This window comes from Danio rerio, chromosome 14 (genome assembly GCF_049306965.1).
Source record: "Danio rerio strain Tuebingen ecotype United States chromosome 14, GRCz12tu, whole genome shotgun sequence".
Lineage (NCBI taxonomy): Eukaryota > Metazoa > Chordata > Actinopteri > Cypriniformes > Danionidae > Danio > Danio rerio.
In genome coordinates, this window is record NC_133189.1 from 13,370,105 (window position 1) to 13,397,126 (window position 27,022).

The 27,022-nt window shown below is 34.2% G+C and overlaps 1 protein-coding gene and 1 long non-coding RNA gene across 8 annotated transcripts in view; one reads left to right on the forward strand and one right to left on the reverse strand.

Annotated features, from left to right (window-relative positions):
• gria3b (glutamate receptor, ionotropic, AMPA 3b) overlaps window positions 1–27,022 on the reverse strand; it is a 301,594-nt gene that overhangs the window by 273,473 nt on the left and 1,099 nt on the right. The window lies entirely within an intron of this gene.
• On the forward strand, window positions 16,577–18,093 carry LOC141377630 (uncharacterized). Its single transcript, XR_012390067.1, has 2 exons — window positions 16,577–17,213; window positions 17,259–18,093. It is a non-coding gene; the product is annotated as an uncharacterized lncRNA (long non-coding RNA).

The following is a 27,022-nucleotide window of genomic DNA, read 5'->3' on the forward strand; positions in this document are numbered from 1 at the left end:
TGAATTTGGACTACAATTCCTAGTTCAAGCTCTAGGTGTCAACCCTACATACTGCACCTTTAAGTACTCCCAGGAACTACGCTATAAATATTATTTGACAATTGGTTGTCAATCTTTTTTTTTTAAATTCAGGCCTTTATTTCTTAAATGTAAACATTTTTTATTTTTCTTTAGTTAAATAGCTGCCTAAAACACAACAATGTAGTAAGTATAACTATTCCACTCAATTTCATCAACTGGCACTTTAGGGAATCAATGGACATTTTATAAAAGATCCGAATTTTGTTCGATAATTGTGATGTGGATAAAAAGCTAGAACATCAATAATGTTGGATGTCATTTTTGTTCATAATTGTTTTAAAGGTTTACAATAATCCGCAGGTCAAAAACACATTCTAACAATCAACCAATTTCTTTTAAAGTTTTAAATAATTTTCTGAATATTAATTTATATTCCTGATCTGTTCTGATTGTTCAGATGGCTCACTTTATTGTGACTAGTTTAATGCTTACTATGTTAATTAGATATCAAAGGTGAAAAAGACTACTAGTTTGCTATGGTTTGATAAATACCCTATTGGACAGATAATTAAGCAGCTAATGCCATGGCCAAATGGTTTGAGAGTTGAACTTGGGGTTCAAAGGTCGCAGGCTTGAGAATATCCACCTTATTACTAGAACTGAGGTGATTACCTTGAGCAAGGCACCGAACCCTCAACTGCTCACCCAGTAGTGGGTGTGTGTTCCCAGTTGTACGTTGCTTTGGATAAAAGCATTATTAAAAAGCATAAATGTAATGTTATATCCATTTGCTAGAACTTCCTCAAATAATGGCATAATGTCCTTTATCTTTTTATTTATTTATTTTGCAATGTTTTGAGGATGACCAGCAAGACTCATTCAGACAATGTTGCGAAGGAATTTAAAGGAAAGTTTTTCTCATCAACTTTTTTGCTAGGTATGTAGTTAGCGCAAGCATCTGTGCTATAATACTATAGTAATTTATAATTAAAGAAGTGTTTTAAAGGTACAGTAGGTGATCTGCCAAAATCCTAACCGTTTAGCATAATATCATTAAAACACAGTCCCTCCCATGCCATCCACAGCCACGCCTTCTGAAACACGAACACCCACACCTTAAAGATGACAGCAAGAAATGTATCAATTAGTTGGCCGGTGGCATGCAGGAATCACACTTATTACTAAGCCATACTTACATGCTATTTCAGACTGAATATTCAAAGTAGCATGGTAAACAATATAGGCAGCATGTCACAGGTTGTCATTGTTCAAAATTAAACCAATGTGATGTGATTATAAAACTTCACCTCGGTAAAGGCAGAACAGCGCTATTTACTTATATTTGTTGTTATACTAAATAAAAGCTACATTATCAATGCTGTAGAAGATACCAAATAAAATTTTAAATATTCAAATTGAACTTTCACCAGAAGATTTTAGTGGCTAAACAACAACACTTCCGTGTATATAACCCATTTAAAAAACAGAGATGCGCACAAATCAACACTGACAGTTTGCTACTTATCAAAATTATGGGATTGTCCGGTAATTGTTGGCCCAACAATATTTAACTGGATGAACATTGTTTAGTTTTATGCCTTACCCACAATATAAAAATACACATAAATGCATTTAGATCATTTACTTTAATCATTACTATTGGAATGTGAAGAGACTTTCAACCAGCACAACAACAAATGTTTCTGAAGGCAATCACCTACTGCACCTTTAAACCATATTGAAATCTAGCTATTATATGCCTACTGTCTGTATTGATACTTTGCTATTGAATACTATAGCATACTGTAACTATGATGAACTATGATGTCACATTCACATTATCTCATAACTGATAAAGATGTTGAGATTATATTACATCATTTTTAAATGTTATTAACATTTTCTACTGATATTAAATTTTACAAATAATGCTGCAATAACACACCTAATAGTTCAATTGTGTTTTTATGCTTAATGGACCTTTAATAAAAAAATAAAAATAAAAACGTTTTACAAAATTGTTTGTCAAAAACACTAAATATGGGAGAATCTCAGCTTTAATTTGGTTTATGACATACAGTCAGGATAATTACAGTCTGGTACAGATTTGTTGCAGTTTTCTTTAAACTGGAATTTCTAGTCTGAAATGAAGCAAATATTTAACATGGCCTTAACACAGTCATGGTTATATTTTTACAGATTTGTCTTTACATTGTGTAGAATGATTTTTTTGTCAACAAAGCGGGTGAAAGCAAAGGGTTAAATATGTTGATGCAAATGTTTAATGCATATGTGTGAGTGAAGTTGCCTAGTACAAGTGATGGTCACTTTTTTTTTTTTTTTTTTTTTTTGCAAACCGCATTAAAGACTTAAAAAGAAACACCCAATGCTATGAATGGATAACATATTTACATAGTGTACATTTTGCATTTTTTAACAACATATGTATTGCTTGATCCAGTTAATTGCAATACTGTTATTTCCCTATACCAAGCACAAATTAGTAGGCGGGGCTACATAATTAAATGTTAATATACTTCATTGCAGGCATCATTTAACTTATCACAAATTAATATAAAATTGAAAGCTGAACCATGTTCTATTTCGACAATAAATTATTTTTCCCATAATATAATCTTATAATAATCTAATAATAGTATTAGGCACTTTCATCTTTAAAAAATGTGGAACATAAAAGGTAATATTTCTTAAAGCCAAATAGAGGCACTTTAAACATTTTATTGTTTACTGCAAGCACTTTAACAAAAAGCAGAGAAGAAATGGCATGTCAAAGCAGAACTGTGAGTTGTCTTTAGCATAAACTGTGCTCTAAAGTTACACTAAAAGCTTGGAAAATATACCTTTAATGTTTTATTTGTAGCTAGCTGATGAAAGACTGCATTCTACGCATGAATCATGAATTTATCATTCATCATATTAAATATTCAACATATTTCGCTATTTCTGGCCTACATACAGCCTTGGCAGGTGTTGGTGAAGAAATAGAAAATGTGGCTATCTTGTCAATTTCTGAATACTGAAATATTCAGTCAAACAGCAAACTACAGGCTGTCAGTGCAGATAAGGGTGGCAAAGTATTGATATTTTTGTAAATATTTTCATGCAGTCACCATTGTACACACTACCTTAAGTTTTCTGAAATGATCACTATAATGAATAGATAGACCAAATGTTCTCATCATTCCTAATGATGACATCGTCCTGCAGGGCATGGGTTTAAACACTCTCAGTGGCCTTGGGTTCAGTAGGATCCCTTAAGGATCTTAATAAATCACTTAGATCTTAATAAATCTTGACGGGTCTGGAGACATGTGAGATGTGTGTTCTCTTCACAGATGCTGGTAAAAGCTTGCCAAAATTATGTTCTACAATAGACTTGGGATGAGAAAGACTTGAGATCTGAAAGCCTGTCCTAATTTTGCATACTCAATTTAAGTCGATCTGACCTTTTGTCATCTTTCGAGACTGCTCTCACTCATTCCAAAAAGCCAGTACAAGGACAATAGGAGGGTCCTGGTGCACCAGAGCAGATTACATAAAAATACGCAGACTGTTTTCAATTCCCAGAGAACAGCCAAAGCTCACAGAATGTTAAATGTAGTTAAAGATGTCAGTCTGACCTTCAAAAGCACAACAGAGCTGAAACACAAAACTAACCTGCTCACAATATTTTAAATTATGTATGTTTTTTTTTTTAAAGACTGTGTATAAGCTAAGAGTAAGGCTAGAGGAAGCTAACTGTTTGAAAGTTGTCAGGTTTGTGAGAGCGTGGAGAGCTACATTACTGTATGTGTTCCAAACCCTTTCCGTAGTGTGCTTCGTTTGAATTAAATAGTACATAGGGGTTTAACAGTACATGCAATTATGGTACAGGGGTCACGGTTTGTGCTTTTCAGTGTTGAATACAGTCAGTCCAGATGTGCCAGTCACTGGATTTAGAGAGAAAAGACCACAGCAGTGCGACAACTTACCATGCCATTCACAAAAAATGTGTCTTTGCATTTACAAATGCTAGATGCAGCACACAGAATTAGTTCCGTTATTTTAGCAACCCATCACTGGAAAATACCATACACTCACATTCACACACGTACACCACGGACAATTTAACTCACCCAATTCATCTATAGCGCATGTGTTTGGACTTGTGGGGAAAACCAGAGCACCCAGAGGAATCCCACGCGAACAAGGGGAAAACACAGAAATGCTAACTGACCCAGCCAGGGCTCGAACCAATGACCTTCATGTTGTGAGGCGACATCCCTACCTTAAAACTACCAACTTTTTTTTTTACACTTACCTCAGAGGTATAGAGTTAATACAAGATCATAATTTTGCCCTGTATAATAACCTGATCAACTGGATTAAACAATTATTTATTTTGTCACCTCTCTCTGAACAAGTGATAAACTGTCCATTTTAATAACTCATGTTCATTTGTATGATTGTGTAGTGTGTGATAAGCTTTTACCATAAACCATCAGCAGCTTAGGACTGTGCTTAAAAGTATTCATGAAATTTCTGCCATAAAACTCTATGCGCGGGCTGATAGGTCACCTAATCTGCTCTTGTCTCATTAAACATGGCTGTTTCTCAATATATGTTCTTTAGCGGTCTTGCGTCCTCGTGTCTTTTTGTAATGTCATCATTAACTACCAAAGTTAATTTCCAATACTCAAGACCGCAAGAACAGAGGATGTGTAAAACTTCTCGAATGTGTTCTTGATATCGAGGATGCATGTATGCAGACTTGAGCACCAAACTCGCTCTAGAAGTCCCAGAAGTCATTGCGACTGGAGGTGGTAAGCGCAACATTTTATTTAGGTTTATTATTAAAGTTCAGATATATAACTTATTTATCTCTGAAGTTTCCCTAAATGAAACGGTGAATATGAACCTTTACCATGAAAATCTTTTGAAATCTGTTTTATTTATATTGTGCAACATATATTTGTCAAGGCTTTAAGCACAGAATATATTTTGAAAAGAGAAAAAAACAATACATTGTTGTATGGGTGCTGAAATGTTTAAATAATTTTCTATTAAAAATTTGTGACGGTCAAGTAACCATAAGAAAGAACGCAGCATCTCTTTGTCACAGAACGCGTTTTCTGTTCTTGCTGTCTCCCACGTTTTTCCGAAGTGACCTGGCAAGACCGGTCTCCACAAGAATGGAAGTTCGTTCTCTGCATTCTTGGAATTGAGAAACAGCCCATATGGTGCAGGAGATTGGTTGCTGTCACCTCGGCAGCCACTGAGCTTGCTCCTCAGTTTAAATGCTCTGCGTCATTTTACGGTGTCAAGCTTTGGCAGACCCTCCTCCACCCCAGCTCCACCTGTGTTTAGATCTGCTATGGGGGTTACATATATATTATGTTTGCAGCAGCAGTGTGTTATATTCTCAGACGACATGTCTGTCTATATACTGGCAGAAGCAGGTCTCTGTACTGGCTCTGCCGTAATAATCAAAGCAGCAGCAGCGTAGCAGATCTATGCCGGCAAGACCAAATACATCAGAGGTGTTAATTCCTGGAGGGTCATAGCCCTGTCGAGTTTAGTTCCAGCCCTGCTTCAAAACACATCTATAGGTATCAAACAAGCCAAACGCACTTAATTAGTTTGATCAGGTGTGTTTAATAAAATAATTACGGCTGGAACTAAACTGTGCAGAGCTATGGCCCTCCAGGAAATCTGACACTCTCAAATACATCAACATTGCCATATATTTCATGTGTTGTATGAAAACATTTACTCTTATTTGTATTTCTCCATTCTCTTCAGGTGTGATTTTATGGTCACCAGTACAATTGTTATATCATCATGCTAATAGCATCTTCAATAATTACAAGGGCAAGAACTGTCGTCTGTTGATTTTTGCTTTAAACTGATTTAGGGAAAAATAATTTCTCAAAACATGATTCCATGGAAACAAGAAGGTGATAAAAAGAGAACACTGTTTAATAAAAATGCATTGTCTTAGCAGAACCCTCATTTGAACACTGTCAAAATGTACCTTTTGGTTGAAACGGTAGCAGCACTACTTTGGCTGGATATACAAAGTATGCAGCATGTCAACAACAGAGTTGAAAGCCGCTGTTATATCAAACAACATCTGCGAGAACCAGTGATTCTTGGATTAATAAAAAACAAGTTCACTTCTTATTCTCCTCAGGTTCCCTTTGATATTCCTATTAAACATTCATTGTGTTTTATTTGCCTTCAAGTGAGTGAAGTGTTTGTTATCCCCTGTCCTCCCAAAGCTATCTTGCAGAATCTCTCCAGAGCTGAATTCTTGGAACAGATACCAGTGATGAGTTTTGTAATGTTCTGAGAGAAATAAAGCCTTAATTAAACTGGATTTCATAACACTGCCCACCACCATCTCACTCGACAGGATGATGTCATTGTTACTGTGTAATGGGGCGGGCTGTGAGAGAATGTCGCTTTGGCAAGGGCAGTCATTCAGGATCAAGGACAATGGCAAAACAATGTATTGAAGAAGTGAGAAGGTCTGGGAAGACTTAACTGCTGTGAACTATCCTGTACCCTTTACTGAAAAGAACCGCATGGTTTTAGTCGCACCATGCAACTGCCCTGATACCTCATTTATACATCAAATTTGAACCTGCATGGTAACTACTGTGGAAATTACTGGGAGACATCCACCCGTGGAGACTGTGTACAATGAATCTCTATGAAGCCTTTTCATCAAATTACTCTGCATTCATTTTTGCCACATGGTGCCATACTGTTGTTGCTGTTATTATTATTATTATTATTATTATGTCCCAATTTTTTTTTTAATTCTTTTTATTACTTGTCATTACAGAAATAAAATGAATACTTTGATATTTTCATTTTCTTAAGGTAAATAACGAGATAGACAAAAACAGGGAGCTGTTCTATAAACAAGCTTACAGTAAAAGCCAGGCTTATACCTGACAGGTAAGTCAGGCTTATTAATAACGGATTCTATTTCATAAATTTGATTTATGATAGTTCAAACTCAGTTACTCTTATGCTGGGAAACTATGCCTGGTCAAGGGCAGGTTAACTCTCAGACTAAAGCTTAAGGTCATGCTTAATCAAAGTTATGTTAACATTCACCTGCCATTTTATTTCACGTAACCTCTTAATTATTTTTATAACTTTATAGTCACTTAATAGTAAATATATATACACCAAACATCTTTAGAGTAGAATGATATATACATTTAAATTCAAACAAGATATTGCAAACAAAACAAACTACAACATTTCAACTAATTTTTATATGTTTTTAATGTTTATGATTTTTCCCGTCTAATTATTAATTTAATATTTTCCCCCAACATAGTAATTTGTGTGTACTAATTTTTTTGGCTGTGATCTTCAGTTTATTTTTTGTTAGATTAATTCCAAATATTGCTTTGGGAATAATCTATTGTATATGCTCAAATATGTTATTATAAAGCATCCAGAGTGATCTGTAAGGGGTGTACTTAGCTATATATAGTAGATGAATTACAAAAAATAATAAAGAAAATAATATTAAGAAGGCACTGACTGCTATAAGTATGCTACATTTCTTAAAAAAATGACTTTAAAGCATCAAATCCTTAGTGGCATAATCAGGAGATGGATCCGGGCCAAGCAGTAGCCTCACTTTAATATAAAGATATTTTCCCATGCGGCGGGCACACTTTTCACAAGTGTCAAAGGGAAGGCAGCAATTTGCAGCTGTTTCAGGAGCAAGTTAAAACTCCCGCCGCTTGTGCATGCACAGCTCTTTGTTGAAAAAATAAATTGTCAGTGAGCATACATTTTCTCTCTCACACGCAAGCACAATTTCAATGTAATGACACATATTTGATTTAACATTAATAGGCCTAAATAATGGCTTTATTTTAAAATATGTTGCTACATATGTAGCCTATTGAGACAATTTGCAATTTCATGTCAGCCTTCTCTCTTGTTTTGTTGCAAGCCATAGTTTTTGCTTATTATGTTTACATTATTATGTTTGAACTCTAAAAACAAATGCTGCTCACTCGCTGTGAACGTAGCTGTGTCTAATTTCAGAGCTCTTTCAGTTCTCATAGTTGCCATGGTAGCACACAACATAATCGATGCATCTATGCTCGACCTTCATGGTTTCACAACAGTAACGTGCACGAGCAGTTATCTAGATTATTTCAACTGAACTCAGATTAGTTAGATCAATGATCTTTAACTTGATGTAATAGAACCAATTTAAGCATAGGCATTTAGTCCGGCTCATTGAAGTCAGGTTGTTGACTTTAATCCCCGCTTTTTTAAATAACTTTCATGAAAAATACCCCAGGTCTACATAAAGTGAGATTATTAAATTAAACAAAAGAATGATGATTATAAAAAAATAGACTGTTGCACTTTTTTGTGTCGTCAATAAGCTTGTTAATATAGTTTCTATTAGTGTGTGTGTGTGTGTGTGTGTGTGCACCATTGTGTGCAATATTTGTATGCTTATAACCACCTCTGTGCATAGAGGGAGTCACGAGTCACAGGTGTTATTATTTTAGGGGTCACAGGCTGAAAAGTTTAAGAACTCCTGATTTAAACCACTGACAGATGATTCATTGGAATGGTGGAAGTCACATTTCTCCCGAAAGCTTTAGCCAGTTTCTACCTCAGATCTGCTTTCACTTGCACGCACATAGTTAGTGCTGTGAAGCTTAATCCTAGTCATGGTTTTTGCTACATTCATTCTGCTAGGCGAGGCCCCACTCCAAAATTCATACTGCCATGGCTACATTACATAGCCTCTCATCCAAAACATTCAGTCATTGTTGTTGTTGTTTTTTTAATAGTGGGTCATAATCGCAACAAAATGCATTAAAAGGTAAGTGAATTATAATACTGCAAGCTTTTCTGTAACCGTAGTAGTGCTGTGTGTTATTTGTTTAACCCTTTAAGGTGACGTGCTGACAGACTGACTAACTGACAGGTGTGTGATGCGTAAGGCAAGACAACATGACGTAGCTCTTAGTTAAGATGAACTCAGTTTCCATAATTATACTTTATTTATTAATAAAGGTCTGTGGTTCTGCATACAATGACCTTTTCTTGCTGGAGTTTATTGCTGTTTCACTTTACTTCAGGACGCAATAATGCTGCTCTGTAGGTCTATTGGAGAAATTCATAAATATCCCTATCAAATCTTATAAATGTTGAAAACATACTCACTACATAAATGGGCTTAATTGCACTTCAGCAATGTTTATTTGAGAGTGCAGAAGAAGATCTGAAGTTTTGTGCAAGAGCATAGGAAATCAGCGCGTAAGCAAAGAGATTCACATATGCTTGTATTACATAAATGCGATCTCGACTTATTATACTGCACACATGTCATTTCTCCATTTGTCATTGAAATACGCCATAGGTAGTTGGTAGATTTGTGTAAAAGACCTGCCGCCACAGTTGGAAAAAATCCTAGAGGAAACACTGCTAGTTCACCCCAAATGACTTTAACATTTTCAGATCGCTATACCGTTCAGACTAGGGTTGGGCATCTAAGCTATAATGCCGATCCGATACTCATCTCGATACAAAGAATACGATCCGATATATTAGCGATACATTTGTGACATATTGCGATGCAACACGATACGATTCACACCCATATCACGATACGATGCGATATTTCAGCACTAACTAATTAGATCAAGTTTATGAGATTATGTGAAAGAGGATGCTGTGCCATTGAATGAGTTTGATTATTTATAAACCAAGCAAAACCAAGACTTTTTTTTACAAACTGGCTCTTCTCTCAGAGCCAGAGTGTCAGTTTACAGTAGAGGGCCATTTTAGAACATATATCACATATTATTTAAGTATTTTCAAGATAAACAGAATGTATAAGTGCAATATATATTAAAAAAATATGTATATATTTGCACTCTTTCAACATAAATAAATTTAGCATTGCACAACAAGAATTGTGATTTAAATTTTCAACTATGAAAACAAGTTTTACAAAGATATATTTTGCCACTGATTATTCAAAACTTAAGGTTGTGAACAAGCAGTGTTATGCTGCTTTGAAACATCACTGTCACTGTAAACAGGCTAATAAAAAAATATAACAAACCAGCAATCTTCTTGCTGTGAGGTGGTCAAACTACCCACTGTGCCACCGTGACACCCAATTATTTTTATCATTATTATTATTAATATTATTATTATTATTATTATAATTAAATAAAAATTAACAGGAGGAGGTGTTTAAAACCTTCGTTCTCCGTGACACTAGGCTGAATATCTTTGCAGATGAACAATGCAATAGCATTCGTTATTGGCGTAGAGCGAGCAGAACTGTTGCGCATGGAAAAAAAAACTTGCAATGCTTTTCTCACCACTTTTGGAACTGGTTGAAGCAGTGCGAAAGCCGGGGATGCAGGAACACTGGAAGATTCTTTCACAACAACACCGTGGCGCCGCTTCAAGTGAGATATCAGATTAGTCGTACTGCCCGCGTATTTTACAGATGCGCGGCACATTTTTGCAAATTGCATCTGTCCTGTCATGTCGTCCATCCTTAAATCCATAATGTTGCTTGCCATACTTTAGATTTAAAACTCAGTGGGGAATATGTTTGTTTGGCTTCTCGCGCTTTCTGAGGGCGCACCACTAGCTTCATCCGCACACCTGATACACTGAGTTGTAGTGAAAGTGTACACATCCGCAAATCCGTTGCTAAGGCTTACTTTATGTAGGTCGATTAAATTATGCGCCAAAAACAGGTTGACAACACTTGTTAATAAATAAAAAATACATTCTATATTAAAAATATAAGCTGTATCTCGGAAAAATCGATGCATCTCGCAAAAACCGATGCATCTCGATTTGCTTCCAAAATTTCATTCATCCTCTGCTGCTCAACCGATGCACTCGCATCGTGCACGCGCATGACCGCGTATCGATACATATCGGTTAATCTTCCCATCCCTAGTTCAGACCACATGACTTAATCTTGAGACTTTAAATCGCTTTGGTGCTCACACAGATGATCCACAACTCTTTCAAGCAACACTAAAACAACTCTGTCCAGCCCCTAACCACAGCCAATGAAATGATGAGGGTGGAAAAAGTGCTGATCACTAGGCTTATTTGAGTTGTGCATTGCCTTGACTCAACTGTAAACAAGAGTAAGCAGCTGCAGTAAGGGGAGGGCTCAAAAAAAAGACATTTAAAGTCCAAAACTTCCTGAATTTCACTGTTTTGCTGCCTGTAAACATCAGCAATGAGAAGATTGCATTTAATCTGGATGCTGACGAAGTGGACACAATCCAAATACCACTGTTTTTACTTTACACAAGAAATGTTTTAAGGTTTTAATTCTAAAATCATTAAGTCAATAGCACATTGCTTTTGATTTACACAGGTCATAACAACTGTTTGTTGTGTTTTTACTTGCATATAATTAAACAAAAAAGGTAATGGATTAGTAAATATATAATTTGCCAGTCTCATCCAATAAGCACTAAGCTGTTTTCAACAAGATGTTTCCTATTGTGCTTCTGGTGAGTGCAGTCGGTGGAAAGCTACTGCACCTGACTGTTCAATCTGATGCAGCTGCCTCACCGTCGCTAGTTTTTTGGCACCATCAGCATAACATTAGAGCTAGCCAGACACATCTCTAACTGATCACCAGTGATCAGTTATGTGCAGATTCTGTTCATCTCAAACAAGCCTATTAGCTGCTTTTTAACACCACATTTGACATCTTTCTGAAAGTGTTTAAGGAAGCATTTAAAAACAATCAGTAAAACTTTCAGCAGATTGATTGCTTAGATGTGGCTTTAATATGCTTTTATAAAAAAGCATTCATAAATTGATGAAAATTCTGGCCAATCACAAAGATTTCTGTTGAGTTCCTGAACAAAGCTATTCAACTCATGACTTTCTCTCTCATTGGCTACAGCTTATCACTGTGTCTGATCCCATGTGAATTCAGATATTGGATTTTCATCTGTGAGCTGTCAGCAATGATTCAGCAAGCCTCTTTGATGCATCATTCAGTAGTTTACACATAAAGACTGCTGCGCACCGAACACCTGCAGATTTCCCCCAAATCACAGCCTGATCTGTCGGTGAGCTTGTTAACTTGCAAATCTGTATCAAATCAGGCTTAAAATCCTATAGTGAGAACTAGGCATTACCTGGAACCAGCTGCTACAACCTTTTACACCAATATGTGCTCAAAATAATTAATTTCACTACATTTTCTATTCGATAAAGTTAATGTGGCATCAAGAGTTTAAGGGTTTTGTGTTTATTTAGTCATTACAAACATCTAGAAATCCTTGTAGAGTATTATTAAAAACTTTAGGACTGAAAATTTTAGGAACTTAATTTTAAAAATGTAATAGCTGACTACATAACATGTTACAATAATCTGTTTCATTTAAGTACAAGAGGTAATGAATGTATAATGTGTCTGAATTTTACCTGTTCTCAACTGCAGGAGACACCGTGAGGCCAGTTTAACACCGCAGCGTGATTGACATGTGAGCAGCACATTTTTTTTTCAGTGTGCATGTCATGAAATAGGGTGGATTCAGAACAAACGCAGGAGCATGGCATAAGCGGCAAGCAGGAGCGGTGCATGAGCTCCGAGTCTATTTTTGCTATGCTGCTTATGCTCAATTAAAGTAACATTAAATATTTAATTAAGGAAAAAAATCGATATTCAATTAAAGAAAAAATTGGTATGCACTAAGCTAGCTGTTTCAGCCGCATATATGGCCAATGAAAACAAACACATTTTTCTACAATGCAAATACATTTAAGAACCAATACTGAGCCTTATGTGTTTCATGAAGCAGAAGAGCAGTTTATCCAGAAAAATACAACATGACATTTAATTAGGGTTGGGTACTGTACCTACACTACCAGACAAAAGTCTTGTCACCTATCCAAGTTTATGGAACGGCAAACAATAACTTGACTTCTATTTGATCATTTTGTATCAGAAGTAGCTTATATGAAAGGCAAAGCCCTCTAGATTGTGCTTATTTTACCAAAATAAAATATAATCATGCCTTAATTTTTAATTATTTAATTAGAACAGTAAGGTCTGACTTTGCTTAGACAAAATTCTTGTCACTTAACAGAAATAATGTACAGTATAGAGTAAAAAGCGCAGTGGGAAAAAAAATCTTGTGTATGACTACAATGAGTTTGGACGACGGCATTCATACATCTATGCAATGACTCAAATAATATTTAATAAAATCATCTGGAATTGAAAAGAAAGCATTCTTGCAGGACTCCCAGAGTTCATCAAGATTCTATGGATTCATCTTGAATGCCTCCTCCTTCATCTTACCCCAAGTATGAGGAACGCTATCCATGCTGAAGTTATTTGACCTCCCCTGTGGTTTGTAATGTAATGGGCAGCTTATCCAGGGCATAATTGAGGAGTTCCATTGGGGCTTGATCGTTGAAACTGTGTCCCTCTGCAACTGATAGAACTAGTCTACAAACTCCCCCACCTCAGAGCAACTCTGCTGCATTGAGCTCAACATAGAGAACTGCAGCATGCGGCAATTTACAGAACTATCAAAGGTTCACTGGGTTTTCGTTGTGGCTGATCCGTTCTCACAAACACTGGTGACTATGGCACCAAAACAAGAATAAACATGACTGAAGTGGCCTGACAGATACAAGATACAGACATAATAATCAACTTATGTCATCTGCAGCACATTATTCATGAACACCACGTTTTTTTAGATTCCAAATCAAAAAAGATAAAACAAATTCAGCTTTTACACACAGCAGTGCTCATTAATGCCATAGAGAAATGGAAAAGTCAGAAGATAATAGGCTACTAAATTACAACAAAATATGTATTAAATTAAAATGAAAACAATTTAATTAAATAAGTAAAAACAACTACAATATAAGTGTGCTTGGAAAACATAATTCAATGTTACGTATATGTCCAATAACAAGTATTGGTAAAATACTAAGATATTTCTCTCAGTATATAAATGAAAAATACTTAAATGCAGTTTTAAGTATTTGTGACCCTGGACCACAAAACCAGTCATAAGAGTACAGTTTTGCAAAATTAGGATATAAAATGTAGCAGACAAAAAATGATACTTAAAAGACATTACAAATAAGTACACCGAAAAATTGTAATAAAGGTTCTTTACTGATATAAGTAGTTAAGAACTATTCACTCTTTAAAAAAGTTTTGTGATAACTTGATAAATCTCTATCTGTGAAATAGAAAAAAAAATAGCACAGAATTTTGGCATCCAAATGGAAAACTTGCTCATTTTCCACCCTCGAGACCCACATGTAGCCAGTGGTGCCCATCCCCCACAGCCGCAGTGTGCAGAGTCAGAGGAGAGAATCAATGGCTAACAGAATATTATTTCCAGCTAAGTACCGTGATCTTCTTCAATATATTTATTTTACTTTTAAATGTTTTAAAGTTTTGTTGCAATGTTACATTAGCCCCTTTCACACAGTGATACCGGTAAATATCCGGAAAATTTACGGAACGACTTTACCGGTATATTCAAAAAAGCGCTGTTCACACAGGTAAGGACGTTACGGAATTTTTCCGGAAAAGAGCATTCACACATCCATTCCAAAATACCGGTAAATTCTGACATCATTCACCACAAATGAGCTTTAAACGGCTGCGCTTGTATTTGTAAACATTTGACTAAATTACAAACTCTGTGGATGATCAATATTGTAAACAACTTTCGCAGGATCACTTTCGCATGTTGAGATGTTCATAATATGTGCGTGTGCAGGCGCTCACAGGCTGTTTCATGGGCACACGCAAAGCTTGAAGGTAAACAAACAACGGCTTATCATAAGCATCTCATCGATGATTATTTACACAGTTGGCATTAAGAAGAACATATAAACATGATCTGACTAACTTTTAGCAGCTAAATGTGTCTGGAAAAATATTCAAAGGCTTTTATTCTCATAAACCGCGCGGACGTAAATGCGTCTGACTGTTGTGATTGGCTAAAGCAGACGTCTTACGTCAGCACGTTCTAGACGTGCACGCGCTTATTCCGGAAATATTCCTTCTGCATTCACACAGCGCAGCATTCCGGCAAATTGCCGGTAATGTTACAACTTCTCTTTCCGGAAAATAGCCAGAACGAATTTACCGGTATTTTCAAAAAGGACCTGTTCACACATACAACCTTTCCGGAAAATTGCCGGTAATTTTCCGGAAAGGTCTGTATGTGTGAAAGGGGCTATTGTCTTAAGGTCAATCAGCCAGGTTATGCAGTTTAGGCTATTTCCAAGGCTAAAAATGTTACCTAAAGGTTCTTAATTATGTCATTATTTAATGTAAGTAATTCATCCATGTTTTTGCAGTGTAAAATTAATTTGTGCCGCTGTATTTTCTGATAGTTTAAAATATATAAGTCACGTGCAAATTTTGTTGAACAATTCATGGTCTTCATTTTCATTGTCACTCAAACGGCAGAAACTAATGCTAAATCTAATGTTAAAGGCCAATATGAGAACTCTCATTTAAAATAATCGGATCTGTATGGACAAACTTGAAATTATGATGCATTTATATTAACTTCCGTGTGATGCATAATTAAGACCTAAAGAAATTAAAGTTAGCAGGGCCAACAAAATTCAAAATGGGTGGTTAATGGAGAATGATGAGGTTCCTTCATGAGAGAAAACAAAAATTCTTACGATAAACTAATTTTGATTAACTGCAATAAGATTCCATTAGTAAAAGTAAGTCTGTATATTTACTGTTATGGACAAACAATGCATAATACATTTATTACAACATGTATTTATGTTTGTTAACATTATTAAAAGTTGTGGATTGTTAAACCTTGATAACTAATATTGACTAACGTTAACAACCAAAATTTTGATTTTACTAAAGCAATAGTAATTAGTGAACTATTGTTTTAAAAAATGCTAAACATGTGTTGTTCATACTTAATAAAGGTTAGTAAATACATTAACTGACATTAAGTAAAGAAACCTTTTCTAAAGTTTGACCAATTCCTTGATTTTTGGGCTATTGCTGATAACTTTTATACCAAAGGAAAAAAAACTGAAAGATGAGTTATGTGTAATAACCAAAATATTACATGTAACTCTGCTCTTATGTTTCAAACCCCCCCCCCCTTTTTTTTTAGCTAAACATTAACGTTAAGCTAAACATTTTAATGAAATAAAAGTGGTAATTAATTGTTTTAGAATTATTTAGCAGTCCTAAAAAAATCTTTTGGTTTTTTACCAAAATCTGGTTAAATTTTATGGCAACAGATATTGTAATGAATATATTAAAGAAATATTTATAAATATTTTTATATAAGAAAAAAACATGTATTTAATATTTACCAAAAACCCACTGTATGAGTAATATTTCAGTAATTTTAAAGGGATAGTTAAATCATCAATGATACCTATATAATCAATTTATGCACCCTCATGTATTATACCAATTTTTTTGTTAAAGGTATTTTTATGCTTTCATCTTTTGTTTATCAAATTAAAGGAAATCTTTCTGAATGTCATACCCTTAAAGGGATAGTTCATCCAAAACTGAAAATTTATTTACTATTTACTCAACCTCAAGTAGTTCCAAGCCTTTTTGTGTTTCTGACTTCTGTTATACACAAAATAAGTTTGAAGATTATTCAAAACCAGAAGTACAAAAAAAAAAAAAAAAAAAAACTGGTTTGGATCAAGTCAAGGTTGAGTAAATATACACAACCTTTACATCAACCACCCTAAAAAAGTTTAAGTTTTTTTTACCTTTAAATTGTGAAAAAGGTAATGTTGACATTGATTGATTGATTGATTGATTGATAACATTTAGTCTTTATGCATCAACCAATTGTTTAATGCATAATTTGCATTTTATTTGATATGCTTGACTAGAATACCTCCTTTTTATGTAATTTCTTGTTTACATGTGTATCTTTATGCTTTATGTTCAAATAAGTTTGTGTTCAGGAATATAATAAATTAGGTTCAAACAACTCTGTAGCGACTCAAACTGTTCAGATTTGATAACTAAACTTAAAATGTTCAAGTTACTGATACCCTAAATGTTTGATGATACCAACTTTAATAATATAAGTTTATATGATTCAAAAAGTTTACAGTACTCAAAACATTTGGTTTGCTGCAACCAGTTCCCTAAATGGTTTGAGTTAACTTATCAGGTTTTACAGTGTGTCTGTTCTTTGAACTGTAGTAACTTTGAATGCACCTGTAACTTTAGGCCTTGAATTGCATAATGGAAAAACAGAAGTAATTAAATACCACCATCCTTTCCCCTTTAACCTCTTTTCAACCATACTTCAAAGTAGCACAACTGTCTTAGTCTTGGGTGAGAAAATGTATTTCAAATCCAAAGGTCTGCCTAGAGGATTAGCATGCTCAAATCTTGTTTAGCTTGTGTCACTAATTAATGGCTTCAAAGTCACTTTCAAATGCATTTCTGTAAGTCACGGTAATGTAGGAAGAAGAAACACATTCCTAAAAACTGAAGTTATGTAATTGCATTCACACAAATGAAAGCTAAAGTATGTAAGCTTGGTACAAAACTATTTACAACATTGCATTTATGCTTACATCAAATTGACTTTACAGAGTACCAGTGTTTGTGCTTATAGTGTTTATATACCTCTTACTTTAATGTTTGATAGAATATTTTAATAAATTAATTTAGGTTTTTAAAATAAAATACCACAAGTTTAGTCAGGCAAATTGCCTAAACAAATTTCAAATGAACTTTGAAACAATCAAACCTACCAGCTCTCATCACAAACAGAATGGCTGAAATGTGACAAGCAAAAACCCTTTTGCTAATAGCAAATGCACATTTCATGACACTTCAGTCTTAAAAATACAGAGGAAAAAGCCTGACAAGGCATAGTAACTTGATATCAATTAGGCTGTATCATTTCCATCAGCGAATGGCAATATTAGAAGTATTAAGAGGAAAATTCTATTCAGATTCCCAAACAAAACAAATAAAAAAACAAAGACATTAAATTTCAACCGTTGACTATGATTCAGAGGTAGGTGTCAGCTGTTGACATTGCCCTGGTACACAATGAGAAATGTAAAATTAGAAAGCAATTAGAGTTTGTTTGCTAATATTTTATTATTATATTTTTTTACAAATACTGTTCATGTCAAATAACAAGCTGTTTGCTTAAAGGGGACCAAAAATCATATTATAAGTGGTTGAAGCACAGTTGTGTGGCAACAGTGTGTGTGTGTGTGAATATAACCAGGTCTAATGGTAAAAAAATTATTATTTCTAATTTTTATAAATACAAGTAACTGGCTTATAAATAAAAAGATACAATTATTTTGTGGTGACTAAGATAAAATGTAAATATTTGCAGTCACAACAGATGTGTTCTATTAAGATGATTATGTTAAAATCTCAAGTCCAACGCTTTCTGTAAATATAAATATGTGCTGTTCTCCCAGAAATAATGTTTGCTTTCTCAGAAGATTCATATCTCATTACAGTGAGGAGTGACAGATTGAAAAATGTATTTGGGTGCTAAATTAATTTCCACAAAACATACTTAAATGTGTTGTTTGCTTTGTCATCATATTTGCTTTGTCATCATATTAATATGACTATTAATAGCAACCTGTACATATATTCATATATTGTAACATATACACTTGTTATCATGTTTATCTATCTGAACACTACTGTTTATCAATAGCAACCTGCACATATATTCATATATTGTAAATCTGTTCATAGCTTATCCAACCTGTATATAATGTTCATAGTACATCCATCTGTAAATATCACCATAGTTTTCTATAGCTGCACTTTATAACTTATTCCTGTATCCTGCACTTGCTGCTATTGCACTGCTGGTTAGACCTAAACTGCATTTCGTTGCATTGTACTTGTACATGTGTAATGACAATAAAGTTGAATCTAATCTAATATTTGCCATGTCTTCAAAGTGCACATCAAAGGTGATTTTTTATGGCAAATTATAATATAAATATGGCCATTATCTCAAATGTATCCTTGTACTCAATGCAGTGATCAAAATACTTAATTGATTCAGAAACTCAACTCAATCAATAGGCAGTAGAGGTGAATTGCAATTTTACAAATATTTATTTTGCTTGTGTGAGCTTTTAATTTATGCCAGAATATTTTACAATGTGATGGAATGTTACAATGTAATAGTGTGCTTGTTTGACATATATACTGTATTACAATAGCTCTCTAGATGACTTTTACATTAAATAACCTTAAAATAACGATTATTTGCTGGTTCAAAAAATTATTTCTTAAATAAAGAAATCCAAACATCTCAAAACATAACATCATTCCAACAATCAATTAGAATTTTATGAAAATCTTTTCTCGATAATTCATAAACATTGGTTTGTTTCATGGCAATTAGCAATTAATCAAATAATTGATTGATAACCTGACAGCAAACCAGCTGAACAACAAAACAGTTTGGGATTAAAAGCCAAACATACATCTCTTTCCTAAGGGGCAGTGAAGCAGTGAGATACTCAAACAGATAAAACAAACGAAACAAGCAAGCAAACAATCAACCAACCAACTGACCAACCGTTCCCATCATTCCTTAACTGTCTTGCTGACTATTCAGGTGTCTAATTTACAGTGAATTTATGCTCTTTGGAGCTACATTTGCTCAACAAAATTTACTTGTTTGTCAGAAAATAATTACATGGATCCTATTTTCTCAAAAACAAGTTAGCAAAGAGAGAACTGATTTTGTTAATAACATTTTGCTGTGAGAATGTGGGCTGTAGAGCTTTTGTTCTTTATAAAAAAAATAAAAAAAAAACGTACAGAAAGAGATGTGACACTGCTTAAGCCTTGAAGGAACATCAGTTCCTTTAAATAGATTCACCTTAAAAGACATCTACTCCCATGTGACAAATTCATTTAATATGCACTGATTTTATATAGAGCAACCATCATGAAAAGCAAGTAAAATAGTGAAACATAGACTCGGAGTAGTTTAAAGAAATGTTACACTTGGCTATTTATAAAACTTTAAGTTACAAATCACTCATATTCAATCACTCATACTCATATTCACTTAATCCAATATCACATCATAGTCAAGTAAGCAAAGAAATGTACAGTATGCTATGTATCTAATTTGCTTGCTAGTTTTACTTACCTATAACCATACTTGCCACTATACTCATTCAACTGCAAATAACACATTTTGGAAACAACAGTTAAACAATTGGGGGCAATTACTCTGACAGTGATGCACAATGAAAACCACCTTTGTATTAATTCTTTTCTGTTGAGCAAACTTAGTATATATCATTATTTGTATGGGTAAAAAGAAACCATCTGAAACAACTACGATGATTTTAGCACATGTTGTCAAACCAACTAAGTGCCACAACAACATTTTACCCAGCATGCTTTTGATACATTGTGTTGCTTTTGAAAAGTAAAATTAAAAGTGTAGCTGTCACCTTTGAGGAGTTAATTTACTGAAGTCAGTGTTTACTTTTTATGGTTCCTTAGTGGTTAAAAAAGGTTGTTCTAAAATCAAATTAGGGATATATTGGTGTTGCATTTGTCCATTAGAGTGCTGACAATAACAAGTTACTACCACTTACTTACAAAACATGCAGCTATGTATGCAACTTATAATACATAACTAAACATCATGTGCATTTTTTTCTGACTTAGATTTACATTTATTCAACCAGCAAGTTGGTTGACTGCATATGACAAAAGATAATAAGACAATGTACAAGAGGCATCAATGTGGAAAAAATATTTAAAGAGCCACTATTATGTGTTTTTGAATATGACCTTCCATGCAGTATGTAATAGCACTAAGTAAATAAAAAAAACATTTAGCTGGGGTTTAAAATCTGAAAGTGCGCCATTCTTAAAACTATTTATTCGTTAAAGAAATAGTCGACTCAGAGTCAAATGAATGAATAGGGTTGGGTTCGGACCTATTGCTTGAAAGCATCAACGTTATACAGTACATCACCAAATATGTAGTACCAGTTCCGGTAAAATGTGAACGGGCTTTCCCTTCACGCACTAGCGGAGCGTGGGTCAGTGGGGGATCATGGGACTGATTATAGCGTGAAGCTGACGTTCACTGACAGATGGAGATTCAACTACGGGGAATAAAGGGTTAAAGTTAATTTTCACAACAGTGCCACAGTAATCAGACCGTTGGATCAGTTCTTGTAATGTATCTCTCAGGTTAAACCTTCATGGGACTATTCACATATTGCATCCAAAACCACATTTAAAAAGTGAGGCATGCTTCTTCCTTTACCAAGTTAAACACGTTTCTGAACTCGTGATCCTCTGCTGTTTGCCTTTGCTATGGCCATCATCAGCTGTTCATACATGAGCAGCATGGTCAATTTTCAAAATAGTTCAACTTTTGCCACAGTGTAGATTAATACTAAATGTGTGCCAATGTTATTACTTGGGTTAAAGATTAGAGTAATATGCTGGTGTTTAATTGCATTACTTTATTGCATTCCTCCATTGGTCTCTCACCTACTCTCTGTGCTACATCATAGCATGGTGGCCATTTATCTCGTGCTTAACGCAGCAGACAAATCACAACAGACTATGTCATCGGTCTAATAAGCACAGAATAGGTTTACGCTAAGGTAGGGTTCTGGAACAAATGAATTGCTGAACGAATCATATGGGGATCGTTGGGATAATTAGGTAAAATAAATGCAAATAATTAGACATTGAAAGTGTTTTCACTTGATGCATACAAGCTTGTTTTTGGAGATGCCAAAAACAAAATATGACCAAAAATGCAAAATGGAGCCTCTGTATTCTATTTACATTTGAACAAAAGGTAGCATTAAAAAAATATTCATACCCTTTGTGAATTGTCAGAGTCTATGCGAAAAAAACAAAGTTCTATACCATTCCAAATAGCCTAAGCTTTTTCAAAGCATCCTAATCACCCTGATTCATTGGGACCAGCTGCTTTAAAAACTCAACAGGTAAAAAACAGAAGCTTACTGCTGTTGGTTTGTGGACAGTCATGGCTCAAAACAAAGGAGCTCATTAAGGACCTGCAGCTGCACATTGTGCTCACAAATCAGGCTGGAGCTATAAGACCTTTATATATATATTTTTAACAGAGCAAGGAAATTTTCACAGTATGTCTGATAATATTTTTTCTTCTGGAGAAAGTCTTATTTGTTTTATTTCGGCTAGAATAAAAGCAGTTATTAATTTTTTTAAAAACATTTTTGGGACAAAATTATTAGCCCCTTTAAGCAAATTTTTTTTTCGATAATCTACAGAACAAACCATTGATATAGAATAACTTGCCTAATTACCCTAACCTGCCTAGTTAACCTTATTAACCTAGTTAAGCCTTTAAATGTCGCTTTAAGCTGTATAGAAGTGTCTTGAAAAATATTTAGTCCAATATTATTTACTGTCATCATGGCAAAGATAAAACAAATCAGTTATTAGAAATAGGTTACTAAAACTATTATGCTTAGAAATTTGCTGAAACAATCTTCCCTCCATTAAACAGAAATTGGTAAAAAAAAAATAAACAGGGGCGCTAATAATTCTGACTTTATCTGTGTGCGTGTGCATATATATATATATATATATATATATATATATATATATATATATATATATATATATATATATATATATATATATATATATATAGAGAGAGAGAGAGAGAGAGAGAGAGAGAGAGAGAGAGAGAGAGAGAGAGATTTACATGCCTTTATCAATTGCACAATACACCAGTAAGTGTAATAGCACAGTTTTGCTTAAAATATTGCAATGCACACAATATGGGTGACATTTCAAAAGTTCAAAAGAGTTCAAAAGAGGACAAATTGTTGGTCCTTATCTAGCTGGCACATCTGTGACAAGACAGCAATGCCTTTTTTAAATATTTTTTTAAGTATGATGGTAAAACACGAATGCTGTTATGAATGTATTAAATCATATGCTTGTTTGTAGTAAAATTCCTACTGACTCGTGGGTAAAATCTCCTGACTCATGGGTGAAGCCATGTTGCTATTGTAGCTGGTAAAATTTCCATACCCCTTGGTTTCAAGCATGGCCCTGGAAAATCTCTGTTTTAAGGAGCAGGCTGTCTAAAAGGGATGTCCGGATGCTAACCCAGATTGTATTTAAAAAACATAAAACTACAGCTAACCAACTCACTGCAAAATTAAATGTGCAGCTCAACTCCATCAAAACGGTTCAAAACCTTTGATTACAGTTAAAACTTTAATAAACCATTTACGATGTTAATTTTCTTTGCATTATACATAAATTTTAATGTATGTGATCCACTGATTTTCCAATAAGTATGTGTCTTCCTACAAAATCTCTTATGACCTTACAATTACTCAAGCACTCATTGCATTTCCAAGATTTTCACGTGCTATAATGGCCTGTTTCCACAGAGTGGTACAGTACGGTACGGTGCGGGTTACCTTTATCAAGATTTCAACGTTTGCAATTATTTAAAATAAATAAATAAATGCAGCATATATGAACACATACAGACCCTTAGCATCTCTAATATGTTACTAATTACAGAAAAACTACACACAACATACATTTAGTCCTTATTTGGGTTCTAAAACAACACGAAACATAACCCAGTCAGTGCAAACCTCTCATATGTGTATCTTCAGCAGCACATGTAGCCTCTTGTTAGAAAGTAATTTTGTCATTCCGAGTTCATAAAAGTCCAAATGGCGAAGATAATAGTTAAACACGACAGTTTGTTCATGTTTTCGGTTGCAGAAGCATCATTTGCTTCATTCGTTTTTTACTGGCTCCTCCTTTGTTTTTCGAGCTTCACTCACGCATTTGTCTCTTTTCTGAAAGGATCAGATGTCAGAGCACTTCAATGATCATGAGCACATTATATGAGCTCAAAAAGTTTGTTATTTCAGACACGCAGATAGCGCAAGCGAGAAAGTGAAACTGCTAGCACTATTTTTTTAGACGAGCTCGTAAAACAACAACAGGACACCGCAGATTTGCGGCTGTACATCAATACGATTACATGGTTTGTTTGAGCTCGGGTCGACTATAGTTTGTTATTATATGTATATTATATGTATATATATATATATTTTTTTTGTTTCAATATTTTTTATTGAGTTTCAGTTTTTCAAATATGAAAGAACAACAATACAAACCCCAAACCCATACCAATCCAACAGCGGGATAGCGCTCACATTAGCCAAAAATTAGCAAATATACAATTGTACATGTAGGTTTAAATACAAATACAAAGAAATAATTATTATTATAACCATAATAACAATAAATAAATAAATAAATAAATAATAAATAAATAAAAAAAAAACACACAAGAAAAATTAATAAAAACATAAAAAAATATATAAAAAATAAAATAAAATAAATTTAAAATAAGGAAAAAGCATTTATTCAGCTAACATATAACCATACAGACCATATGTATAGAAAAATCAAATTATTTGAGATTTTCCACAAAATCAATAAAAGGTTGCCACACCTTAAAAAATTTTCCCTCCGACCCTCTTAATGAAAACCTGATTTTTTCTAAATGAAGACAAGACATAATTTCTCTAATCCACTGAGCATGAGTGGGAGGATGAGAATCCTTCCATTTTAGCAAAATAGCCCTACGTGCCAATAAAGTCGAAAATGAAATGATTTTACATTTTGAAGAAGGCAACTGTATATCCTCTGAAGTAACCCCAAACAGTGCCACCTGTGGATCTGGATCCAGCTTGTGCTGAAGAATCACATATGTATATATTATTACGTGTAATGTCTTGGTTGTGTTTTTTAAAATGGCGTTTCCTTTGTTTTCATTCTCCTGCTTCTGCAAGTGACATATCTCTGTAAACCAATAGTGGTCAGCTGCTCGTCTAGCTCCGGCTTATGGTATCAATTGGGCCTGTTAGTACCCTTTGCAAAGGGTGACCATAAAGTGGTACAGTACTGTTTGCTTTTAGGTACCCTTTGACAGTGGAAACACCCATAAAAACGTAATGAACCGAACCGTACCGTACCACTCAGTAGAAATGGGCCATACATTTTTTTATTTTACAGTAATCATCAAATTAGTTGTGAAATCATTTTAACAAAATTTTGTTGTTATAATACACAGCCAAGATCAGAACATTTACCAGAAAGATCCACATTTACTGAATCAAATATATATATATATATAAACAGTTATTTACAGTACACTGCAATTCACACTACATTTCTGTTATGTTGAGTTTTAAAAAATATTCTGGAGTTTTGCTTTACTAGTGCTTTTGTGACTTTTTCTCTTGCTTTGTGCTTAAATGATTGATCTGTTTTGGAGGAATTTGTTGAATGAATGAACTTGTGACAGAGGGCAACAGGACTTTTAAGTAGAATTTTAAAATTGTTCCTCATACATGCTTTCATGGCATGGACCATCTGTGTAAATACAACTTAAGGTCATATCAGACACAGCTTTTATAGGACTTGCATTAAAATAAATTGCCTTAATAGGTGTCAAATATTTAAGTTCTGTCATTGCTAATGTTAAGAACAATATATCTATTTTATACATGGCTTCCCTGAATTTCACAAAGTATTCTCCTATAAATGTAGGTCCTTTATGTGTTAAGTTATGACAAATAGATAACTTCAAAGATTTATTCAATAAACTGCTCTTTGTGGAACCCTACACTTTGTCTACTTTATGGCATCACAGTATTAACAATAAAAATGAAAGCATAATTTTAAAGAGTGTATTCTCTATTTGTGTGATAAAGAAATTGACACTCAATATTTTATTATTTTTATTATTGTTAATATTAATAATAATAATGTTGTACTCAAAACATTATTTCCCAATGGTGATATTAAAGTTCATTCATTCATTTATTTTCTTTTCGGCTTAGTCCCTTTATTAATCTGGGATCGTCACAGCGAAATGAACCACAGTGGATGCCCTTCCAGCTGCAACCCATCACATGGAAACATCTATCAAACACACTCATTCACACAATTGCTTACCTAATTCACCTATACAACATCTTTGGACTAGTGGAGGAAACCAGAGCACTTGGAGGAAACCCACACCAACACGGGGAGAACATGCAAACTCCACACAGAAATGCCAACTGACCCAGCCAGGGCTCGAACCAGCGACCTTCTTGCTGTAAGGCGATCATGCACCACAGTGACGCCCAATATTAAAGTTTCAAATAACTGAATAATATGTGTTTGACTTTTTAATAACTTACTAAATCTTTAAAATTTGGAAATTATTCATGCTGTTTTCCTGACACTTATTAGTTCCTCTACAGTGCTGGGGTTATTATTCTCTGTTGCCAAGGGAACTTGCTTTTTAAATCAAAGTGATTTCGAGTGAGAAATACCGACAGTCTGTGCCCACAAAACACTTCTGTCACTGAACGTTCATCCTCTTATTGTAACACTTTCACTTGCAAATCAGACTGGACAAGCATGGGTGCCATAAAAGAACTGTTATAATTTCAAATGGATTAAATCACAAAAACATCACAGTGAAAATACAAATCAACATGCCATCTACTAAGCAAGCATACCAGTAAAGCCAACCATAACGACTGAGGGAAAAAAGTCTAAATATTCCACATTTCTGCTAAGAAAAAAAAAACAATTCATCCAAACATTTGAAATTCTCTTCCACATTCCCTTTGTTACCTTTCTACTCTATGTAACTCCATATTCCATTGAAAACACAACTCATTGTGTTATGCTACTCTTAATTCAACTGTCCCTGTTCTTATTTTTTCATCATGCTGTTTCTGTCACTGTATGCCTTATTTTAATTTTGATTTGAGCAAATATAGTATAATAATTTGTGATATATATTATATTAAGCTATTTGAAACCAATACGTTTTATTTGAAGTCCACAATA